Genomic DNA, 11,623 nt, shown 5'->3' on the forward strand with positions numbered 1-11,623 from the left:
AACTTTTACGTGCCTCATCAGTAAACCCATCACCTGATTCTTTAAAGATTCAAACTCATATGTATGAAACACCTTCAAACGTCTGATTAATATGCGAATGAGGTAAGGTGTTAAATATTCGACACTAACCATGTAAGGGAGAAAAAATTTAACAAAGATTTAAAATTACGTTTAAAGTTATGTTTCACGCTCTTCGATTTCATAACTGCAATACGGTCTGTTCGCTAGAAGTACATAACCTTCTGCTCTCTGTATTTTATCCCAGCTACCTTTAGAATTTAAAAGACTGTATTCCAATCAACATTGTTGAAAGCTTTCTGTGGGTCTACAAAATTATAAATGTAGGTTTATCTTCATTTAAACTGTCTTCTAAGATAATTCGTAGTCTCAGTATTGCTTTGTGTGTACCTTCATACTCCAGAACCCAAACACATATTCCCCAATATCAGCTTTAATGGTTTTTTCCATTCTTCTGTGAATATTAGTGTCTGTATTTTGCAACCATGACTAAATAATTGATGGTTCGGTAATATTCGGACTTATCTGCAGCGGCCTCTTTTGAAACTGGAATTAATACATTCTTCTTGAATTCTCAAGGTATTTCGCCTGTCTCTTACATCTTGCACATCAGGTAAAATAGTTTGTCATGGTTGGCTCTCTACAGCGTCTAATAATCCACACTGAATATTGTCCACTACAAGGCCCTTGTTTCCACTTAAGTCCTCAGTGTTCTGCCAAAATTCTTCTTCCAGTGTTATATTTTCAGCTCATCTTCATCTAATTTCTTTTCCTTTTCCATAACATTACCTTCAACATAATTTACACTGCATTGCTCTTCTGTGTATATCTTCCACCTCTCAACTTTGCCTTCTTTGATTAGTACTGGCTTGCCATTGAAGTTCTTGACATTTATACAGCAGCTTCCCTTTCTCCAAAGGACTCTTTAATTTTCTGTGGGCGGAATTTATCTTTGCCTAGTTATACATGCTTCTTAATCCTTGCATTTCTCATATAGCAGGTCCTGCTTAGCCATTTTGCACTTGCTGTCAATCTCTCTTTTTGGACATCTGTATTTCCTTTTCACGGCTGCAGTTGCCGTATTTTTATATTTTCTTCTTCGTCAATCATTTCAATATCTCGTGCATTATCCAGCTATTTCTACTGGTCCTTTTCTTTTTACTTGTTTGATACTCTACTATCTTCACCATTTTATTTCTCAGTGTTACCCATTTGCCTTCTGTTGGGTTTCTTAAGCTTCTTTCAGTCGATAGTTGCCTACTTCTTCCTTGAAATTCTCATCAACCTCTGCTTATTTCGACTTATCTGTGTCCCATCACGTTAATTTCTTACCTTTCTGCAGTTTCCTCTGTTTTAATGTGCAATTCATAACCAATAAAAATATTTGCAGAATCCATATCTGCACCTGGAAATTTTTTGAGTTTAATATCTGGTTTCGAGATCTCTGTCCTACCATCAGGTAATGTATTTGAAATCTTTCTTGTGTCTGCAAGTCTTTGCCATGTGTACAGCCTTATTTCATGATTTTTAAACCATCTATTAGTGATGATTAAATTATGATCCATGCAGAATCTACCAGAATTTTTCATTCTTTCCCCCAGTCCTTGTCCTGCTGCTCTTTTCCCTTCTTTTCGTTTTCCTGCTACCTAATTCCAATCCTCATCAAAGTTAAATTTTACTCTCCCTCAACTATCAGAATAATTTATTTTATCTCATCATAAATTCTTTCAATCTGTATGTCATGTGCAAAGCTAGTTGGGATATAAACATGTAATTTTGTAGTGGATGTTGGCTTCATTTTTTTCTTGACTACGATAATGTGTTCACTATGCTGTTCATAGAAACTTAACCTACACCCTTATTTTCTTCTTCATCATTAGACATATCCCAGCATTATCCCCAATTGATTTCGTATTTATAACCCCGTACAGACCTGACCAGAAGTCCTGTTCTTTCTGCCACTGCACTTCACTAATTTAAAATATATCAATCTTCAAGCTATTCGTTTCCCTTTTTAAATTCTCCAAACTACCTGCTCGATGCACCCCACTTGCAAACAGCACTTGGCAGACAGGGACAGTGACACATCCGAGTGCTAGCCAAGCTATACAGCGCTTAACTTGGGTCATCCAATGGGGATCGGTGTTACCACTGTGGCAAAACCATTGCCTACATGTAGCTATAGAGTTATGAACCCTGAAGTGCAGTAGGCATGTTGCACAATATTGTGACAACCTGGGGTTAGAGTATCATCTTGTTTCTTCAGTTCTAGGCTGTTAAGTCAGTTCTACTGGTTAACTTGAGTTTTTTGGGAGCTTAGAATGCTGACTGTGGGTTGCACATTATCCAAACAAACCAAAAAGGAAGCTTCATTTTACTTTAATTATGCAGGTCAGCCCGAAACACTGGATTGTGTGAAAATAATCTAATAAATCCATTCACATGATCAGACTTTACATTTTGTAAGCCAGATGACTTCAAAGTTACTATTTTAATCAGTCACTTTTTATTGTTATTTTTGTGATATTCAACAAGGTTTATGTAGCCTGTCTGACTTTTTCGTTCTATTGCAGTATTCAGTGACAATCTAAACATTATAACTATATGAATGAAAATATCTTTAGTGAATATTGCCTGCCATAATTTCCCGATTTGTTGAATCATATGCAGATGTCATTTTCGATCGTTTAATTGAAAAGAATGTATCCATATTCATTATTACTAGTACAAAAAGATTTACTTTGCATTTATTTATGAAATATGCTTGCCTTTTGGGTTATGAAAGTAGTGTGTTCTTCAAAATATACTGAGTCAACTACCAATGCTTTGAGATACAATAAAACTGATAATACCATGTTACAATTTATTCTTAGGGTATAATTGTCTGCTGAGGGCCATATCAAATACGAAAATTTTAAAACCTTGACCACTCCTGAATAAATTTCTGCAAACATCCACGTTTGCTGCATTTAAATATGGCTGCCATCAATGTTTGCACCATATCATAGCTCAGAAAAGAAAATACACACTGTCATCTGAAGCTGTCAAACCAAACCAATGTGTCCCTTATTAGTTGGTTAGTAGACAACTGCCTATAACAGCTAATTTTACAATGGTGATGTGTGATGTCGTTCTTATGGCGTCAGGTTATAATTGCACAATGACTTTTCAATCAAATTATCGTTTAAACAATTTCAAAGACAACCAAAATGATGTTCAGGTATCCTTACACTCTGTCTCTGTTGTTTGGAGGCAAATCGTGTTTGTAATATATTGACTAAACTGGTCTGGTGTGGGGACAGAAGGGCTAAAAGTTATGAAAACAATAATTACTACAAAATCAAAATTGTACATAATTTAATTGGTATATTAAAAGACTGTATCTGATTAGCACATTACGTATTAGGCGTCGGATTTTGTAAGGTTGAGTTATCTCGAAATTTGCTGCTACATCCTTATTTCTGTTTTAGTTAATTAATAATGACTAAAACATCTTCTTTTAGATTAATCAGATCACTTCCATCACGGCATTTTGACCTCACAGTTTGATCAATCTATCTCATATGCTTAAAAACTATATTTAACAAAAGTACCAAAAAGCAAAGTGAAACACACTTTTGTATCAGAGTTAGTGGTATTAGTCCATAGAAGCCATCTTCCACACACATAATGTTACTGTGGGTGGTTCTGATTTCCACTAAGTGTTAGTAATTCTGATGATAGTTTCTAAATAAGAAAACTTAAATTACAAAGTGAAAGCTGATAAAGTAGATATAAGTGAAAAGATTTATATGAAAAGACACAATAACTTGATAGCATTTTTATGTTGTATTAGGGACTGTTTCTTATGCTATGAGTGACTGAAATCAGGAAGTACCACAGTGTGTGACTGGCATTTGCATGAAATCAGACTGTGACATGATGTCTTTCTCCCACAGTGTAATGTGCTCTTTGTCTTGACTACCACATTTATGAAAGCGCAGCTAAAGATTCGATCGTAACTAAATATTTATGACAAAACGTTCAAATATGTGTGAAATCTTATGGGACTTAACTGCTAACGTCATCAGTCCCTAAGCTTACACACTACTTAACTTAAATTATCCTAAGGACAAACACACACACCCATGCCCGAGGGAGGACTCGAACCTCCGCTGGGATCAGCCGCACAGTCCATAACTGCAGCGCCTTAGACCGCTCGGCCAATCCCAAGCAGCATTTATGACAAGCAAAACTATAAATATGGTTGCTGCTCATTTCATTTGCACCAATTTTTAGCTGTGCTCTTTGGTTTGTGTATAACCACACTCTCAAAAATCGTGGCTTATTTCAAAGAAACCACAAAGTATTGGTAACAAGCAAGACTATACATATGATTGCTGCTCGTTTCACTCGCAGTAACTTAAGCTTTACTTGTAGGTTCCCACCTAACCACACCCTCAGGAATCATGACATATTAAAAAAAGGTCAAGTATTTGTGATAAGAAAAAATACAAATTTCATATGATGTAAATGTCTTTACTGCTTGTTTCACTAGCAGCAGTTTCATCGTTCATTTTTTAAGCTTGAAGCCATGAAAGAGAAGAAACTCATTTCATGTAAATAACATCGAATATTGTGGGACATGCTTCTATTACATAAATAAGACGACCCAGAATGTGTTACAAAAGCAAAGCTGGAGAGAAAAGGTATTAGTGTGTTCTAGGACATTATCCTACTTCTTTCAGTTCTGTAACAATACGTCTCTAACCACAGTGAATGCATTTCATCTTGAAATCTCTTAAGGACTGATGTGTCTAAGAGATATTTAATTATAACAAATCGTATATAGAGTGATGTGTTTGTGATAAATCTTCTATTTGACGTTGCCTTCAAATTGCATACTGTCAAAAAATCCAAGTTATAACATGGAAACAACGAAATATGATGGATACAATACTGTGTCTCAAAATTAGTGAGTGAGGAATGTCACATGACCGATTTCTGATTTCAACCAAACACTAGCCACTAATTTCTGATTTCAGCCAAATGCCAGCCACATAACATAATACTTCCTAATTTTAGTGACTAACGATACGTTATGTCATAACCAGTGATTAGTATGTGAAAATTTATGTTATGATGGTACCAGTGTTGTTCCAGCTGGTAAAAATTGAGGAGCATTAAAGCAGTAAAGTAGGGATCATTTCAGTGGAGCCAGTAAGTGGTTCCATCTCACTGAATTTTGTTAGGTAAACTAAGGTCATGTGTTAATGATAAGCTATTGCTAAATGCATACTATACCTTTTTCCAAGCACCATTGACATGCCATTGTGTTATTGAGGAATTTCCCTGGAGCAAAAAAAGATCACATTTGGCAAAAATAAGGAGTTCAGATGCATCTGTGGGGCTATAAATAATGAGTCTTGGAAACCCTATTTAAAAAAAAATAATAAAAATACCAACAGCTACATTCCTCTTCATATTAAGTTGTCTAATACATACAAAAGAAAACTAGCATTATTACAAACTAAAACACTCTACCCATTGATGTTATTTTGGAAATTTGTGGTATGTTCCTATTGGGACAAACTGCTGAGGTCATGAGGTCATTGGTTTACACACTACTTAATCTAAAACTATCTCACGCTAAGGATAACACACCCATCCATGCCTGAGGGAGGATCCGAACCTCTGATGGGGGGGGGGGGGGGGAGCTGCAGGAACTGTGCCAAGGTGCCTCGACCCCGCGGTGGTGTAGCCACGTGGCCCGTCAATATAATACACACCTAAAACAGAAGACAGATATCACAGTCGCTAGACTTAAGGAAACTCTAGACAGTTACAAATACATGAGGGTAAAACAGTTTAATATGTTGTCACTACAGGTACACAATGTGTCACCAATATGTTTAAAGACGTCGCACAGATGTGGCTTTGAGAGAAAAAGCATTTTATACAATAGAAGAGTTCGAAATAGGCTTTAAAAATTATCTCAGACGGTAATATAGTTTCATTACATTAAACTTATGTATGTGATTCTACAGAATACATCATGCACAGTATGATGGACAATTTAATGTCGAATAGTAATTACGTAAAATATTTTTTAGTCTGTGCTTGTTATTTATGTAATTGTATTGCTATGTCTGTGTACACAAAAGATTATGTTGGTTGCATTTTTAAAGGTGTATAATAAATAAATAAATGAAACATCCTTCATCTGAAGCACTTGATTAGATAGAAAGTGTGTATTTGTAATTGACCTTGATCTTTTTTCCTTTCAGATGATTTTGCAGTTACAGTCATCTCGAATACAGGCTGCTGTGGCAGACTTATATCCATTTATGGAATTTACCAAACTATTCTATTCATTATGTTCGGCTGACGTAGAGACCCATAAATCTTCCTGTCTATTCCAGAAATTGGGAATCTAGCACTTTCTGCAGTGTTTGCTTATTTTTACATGACATCCATCTTCTCACTGTCGTTTCTTGGGGTGGTAGGTTTCATATTTCCACAATATTATTTTCCAACTAATGAGAACTAATCAAGTAGATATATATGCAAAACAGAACTAACAGCCCCTTGGTTTCCAGAGCTCTTACTTCCATAACATAAGGTGTGCAAAGTAAACGTATCTATAGAAATACCAGTAACTTGATGTTTTTAATTTCTGGATCTGCGTCGTTTACCAGTCATGATTGGACGGACTGTGTGAAGATTAAATATGCAAGAGTTATTTATCATTTTTCATATGTATAAGGAAATATATATGATACACACACTGAAGAGCCAAAGAAACTGGTACACCTGTCTAATATCGGGTAGGGCCCCCGCGAGTATGCAGAAGTTTTGCAGCATGACGTGGCATGGACTCAACTAATGTCTAAAGTAGTCATGGTAGGAATGACACCATGAATCCTGCAGTGCTGCCCATAAGTCTGCTAGTGTAGAAGGGGGTCGAATCTGTTCTGAACAGCTTGTTGCAAGGCATCCCAAGTATGCCCAAACATGTTCATGTCTGGAGAGTTTGGAGGCCAGCGGAAGTGCTGGACGTGTGGGGTGTCGGATTGACCTGCTGGATTTTTCCAAGTCCGTCGGAATGCACAATGGACATGAATGGAGGCAGGTAGACATGATGTTTACATATATGTCACCTGTCAGAATCGTATCTAGAAGTATAAGGGGTCCCATTTAATTCCAACTGCACACGTCCCACACCATTACAGAGCCTCCACCAGGTCGAACAGTCGCCTGCTGACATGCAGGGTCCATGAATTCATGAGGTTGTCTCCATACTCATACATGTCCATCCGTTCGATACAATTTGAAAAGAGGCAACATGGTATCAGTCATTGTTGACGGGCCCTGGCGAGGTGTAAATCTTTGTGTTGTGCAGTTGTCAATGATACACAAGTGGGATTCGACTGCGAAAGCCCATATTGATGCTGTTTCATTGAATGGTTTGCACACTGATGGCCCAGCATTGAAATCTGCAGCAATTTGCAGAAGGGTTACACTTCTGTCACACTGAATGCTTCTCTTCAGTCGTCGTTTCTCCCATTCTTGTAAGATTTTTTCCAGCTACAGCGATGTCGTAAATTTGATGTTTTACTGGATTTCTTATATTCACCATATGCTCGAGAAATGGTCATATGGGGAAATCACTACTTCATCGCTACCTCAGATCTGCTGTATTCCATCTCTCTTGCACTGACTGTAACACCATGTTCAAACTCACTTAAATCTTAATAAGCTGCCATTGTAGCAGTAAGTACCGATCTGATAACTGCTCCAGACACTTCTTGTCTTACATAGGCATTGCCATATTTTGTCTGTTTATATATCTCTGTATTTGAAATCACATGCCTATGCCAGTTTCCTTGGCGCTTCGGTGTGTGTGTGTGTGTGTGTGTGTGTGTGTGTGTGTGTGTGAGAGAGAGAGAGAGAGAGAGAGAGAAGATTACTCTTTCATATCTTGTGCAGTTGTCCTTTTGAATGGTCCTGGTGACAGGAACTGCACTTCTGGGGCAATGAGTTGAATATTTTTAAAGCAACCATTGTATCAATGTTCCTTTCATGATTATGCATGTCTTGTCTCGTGCAGATAACACCTTGGTTTTCTTTTACTCTGATGTGGTATAAAAACACGTAATGGATGTAGATTTCATTATTCCTAATTGGGTGAACATAGGCTTGCAGTGCTGCAGTCTTTAGCTTGATGCAAAGATTCTGACTACTTTTTTTATATAGCACTGCCACATTCTTGCAGCCTTCAGAATATCCCCATAACAGTAGGCCATGATTGATGTGGCTATTAAATATTGCATAATGCACTGTTATAAGGTATGGGTCAGCTAATACACCTGTTCTCCTCAGAAGGTATATTACTGTACACACAAACTAAGTTGACACTCGGCGCGGTGGCTGAAGCGAGTGACAGCGGAAGCATCTCCCATTTACAGTCATTCCCATAAGCCACGGCGCCGAGTGTCAACTTACTTTCTGCAGACAGTACATTGGAGAGCTGGGAGCACACATACACTGTTTGTTCATTCATTATTAATTTGCTGTCAACCAGGAATCCCAGCAGTTTGATAGCCTCCATATTATCGGGGTATGCAACATTTGTAAGGCTACATGTAAGATTTTGTTGTGTTATTACTTCATTCGTTTTCATTTTATTGTCGAAGAACCTTTGTTTGATGTTTTGTAAGATCACATTTGTTGTTTGCAGAGCTTGTGCAGCAGTTTTTGTTTTCGCAGATACTAACAGTGCACTGGCAAAAAAATAAGTTAAAATCTATGTGGATGATTGGTGCTGTACAAACAAAACACAGAAGGAAACGTATACTGGAGACTGCCCAACCGAATGAACTGCTGGACAAGGAAATATGCATGTGTGGTTGGACATTTAAAAAAGTAAAATTCGTAATGTCCTGTCGGTGCCGAATTCACTGAAGACATGATACATGCACGGATTGGAGAAGGATAGAACTGTCTCTGTTATTTTCCTTGAGTTATTTAGTGAGATTACAGAATGCATAAATCTGGCAAATGAGTCGAGGATTATACACTTCAGAAAAGTTGCAGTAATATTTTCAGTGATCAGACCACCGCTACGATCGCAAGTTCGAATCCTGCCTCGAGCACGGGTGTGTGTGATGTCCTTAGGTTAGTTAGGTTTAAGTAGTTCTAGGGGACTGATGACCTCAGAAGTTAAGTCCCATAGTGCTCAGAGCCTTTTGAACCATTTTTTGAAACTAGTAAAGAGTATAGGAAGGTGTTTTGTACTGAGTGACTAAAACAGTTAAACAACACTTCGAAAATGTGCCTCTGTTTAATGGTTTTGTTCAAATTTAAATAAGAAACTCTCGTGTTACAATGAGCCAATAATAGCAACCAAAGCATTAAGCCGTAAAAATCATATGCAAAATTTACTATAAAGATAGTGACACTTATAATAAGTATTCTTTACTTCCAAAGCAATTCGTATTTTCTCCTTGAGTTTCATTCTTCTACACATTTTTCTAACGCACACTGTGGACATTTTTATAAGCGGAGGTAAGTTTCTGGAAATTTCTTGTTTAGTTATTAGTGTAAGATCTACGGTCTCTATTGGAAGTCCCCCTTAAACATCCCAACAACCACCACCACCTCTATTGGATTGGATTGGCTTTGTCAATAATGATTTTTAATTCTGTCATCAAATGCCCCCACTTTCGAAATCAGTACTTTAATCTAAAAAGCCATGGATTCATGTCAGCAAATAACAACTCTGCTTTTTCCTTCACATTTTAAATTAATCAAATAAACTGGCTTGTTCTAGTGCGTAGTTCCGTTGCTTTGTTGTCTTTGGTTGTCGGTATTATTAAAATCCACTGCTCCGGTATGTCTTCATTAGAGGTGGGCCAAACGGTTATTCTGGAGTAACCGTTATCACAGTTCCAGTTATTCTTTGATAACCGTTATCGGTAACGGTTATTAATAACTGCCAAGTTATTTTTCGCTAGCGAATACCGATAACTCCGACAGTTAAATAACGACATAGTTGGAATCCATCAGTTTAGTTATCAGTGTAACTGCGAGTAGTGTGAAATAGCAGGAATGTCGCATGAATCGTGTCATAACCTTAGCTTATTAACTCCGGGTACATTTTAGTTGATGTTAGAACGATTATTAGTGTTTCATATTATATGTTTGTAGGTTATCGGTCGCTATTAGAAATATTATCTTCGCAGCTGCGGCAGAAAGTACGCGGAACTTCGCCAAAGCACTGTTTAAGTAAAATGTTAACAACGTGCGTTTTTAAGTATGAAGTAATATGTAAACTGAGTACTGTAGGTTAAATTCGAAGCTTAATTTCTTGTGCTGCTCGCATAATAGAATAAAGTGTACAGCCTTATAATACAACAAAAAATATACGTAATGTGACATATTCGTTTACTCCTGTGCTGTAAAAGCTAGTCGTATTGGGGAAAGTGTGAGTACGCTAATCCAAGTTTTATGTCAGATTTGCAAACTGCTCGATTTCTCCAGCGACAGCATGTTTATAACATATGAAGACATGCAGATCGAAAAGGTTGACAGTGTTACATTTCTGGGACTACAACTCGATAATAAATTCAGTTGGGAAGGGCATAAAACATTTTTTCGTTCTATTATTTCATAAGGGAGCATATTCTGTGGTAACTTATCAAACGTAGCAAAAGTTTTTCGCATGTAAAACGTGTAATAAAAATCGTTTGTGGTATCAATTCAAGAACATCATGTAGGAACCTGTTCAAGGAACTTTGTATTCTAACCACAGCTTCCTAGTATATTTATTCCTTTATGAAGTTTGTTTCAAGTATTTCCAACCAATAGCTTAATACATAATATCAGTACTAGAAATGGAAACAGCAATCTACATAAAGACCTAAAATTAGTTACCTTGGTCCAAAAGGGGTCCAATATTCAGGAACATGCATTTTCAATAAACTGCCAGCAAGTCAGCAACCATTAAAAACTTGGTTTCAGATAAGGCACGGTTTACATTACAGTGTGTTTGAAAGACTATTTGATACAGAAGTGTCTGATTCCACCCGTCATCAATATGCCGGAAATGGCTATTTTAAGTGTCTATGACGTCACTACATACACATGGCAACAAACACGAAGTTACATATAAATAATACAATAACATTTCCCACCAAAAATACAATCAAACCAATGGGACAACTGCGGGAAGTTGGGGGTTTTAGGGTGAGGACAAGCTAGTAAAAAAAACACACCATGATCCCAAAACACAAAATGAAGAACAAAAAGAAAAAAAATACAGCATTCCGCTACACCAACAAAAATCTGCAGGAATCGGACACTTCCCTTGAACAATATAGGTCAACTATAGGTGACCATACCAAAACACCAATACCCACAACTAACAGTACGAAAATTGGAATCAGACATTTCCCTTGACCTACATAGGTCAACCTCAGATGACGATACTAAAACATCAACACACACAACTATGAAAATGGGAATCGGTCATTTCCGGTGACCTATATAGGTCCATCACAGCTACTGATGCCAAAAAAACAACACCTACAACTGCGAAAAATAAAACCACAATCCCAAAAGTCCA

Source organism: Schistocerca piceifrons, chromosome 1, assembly GCF_021461385.2.
Source record: "Schistocerca piceifrons isolate TAMUIC-IGC-003096 chromosome 1, iqSchPice1.1, whole genome shotgun sequence".
Lineage (NCBI taxonomy): Eukaryota > Metazoa > Arthropoda > Insecta > Orthoptera > Acrididae > Schistocerca > Schistocerca piceifrons.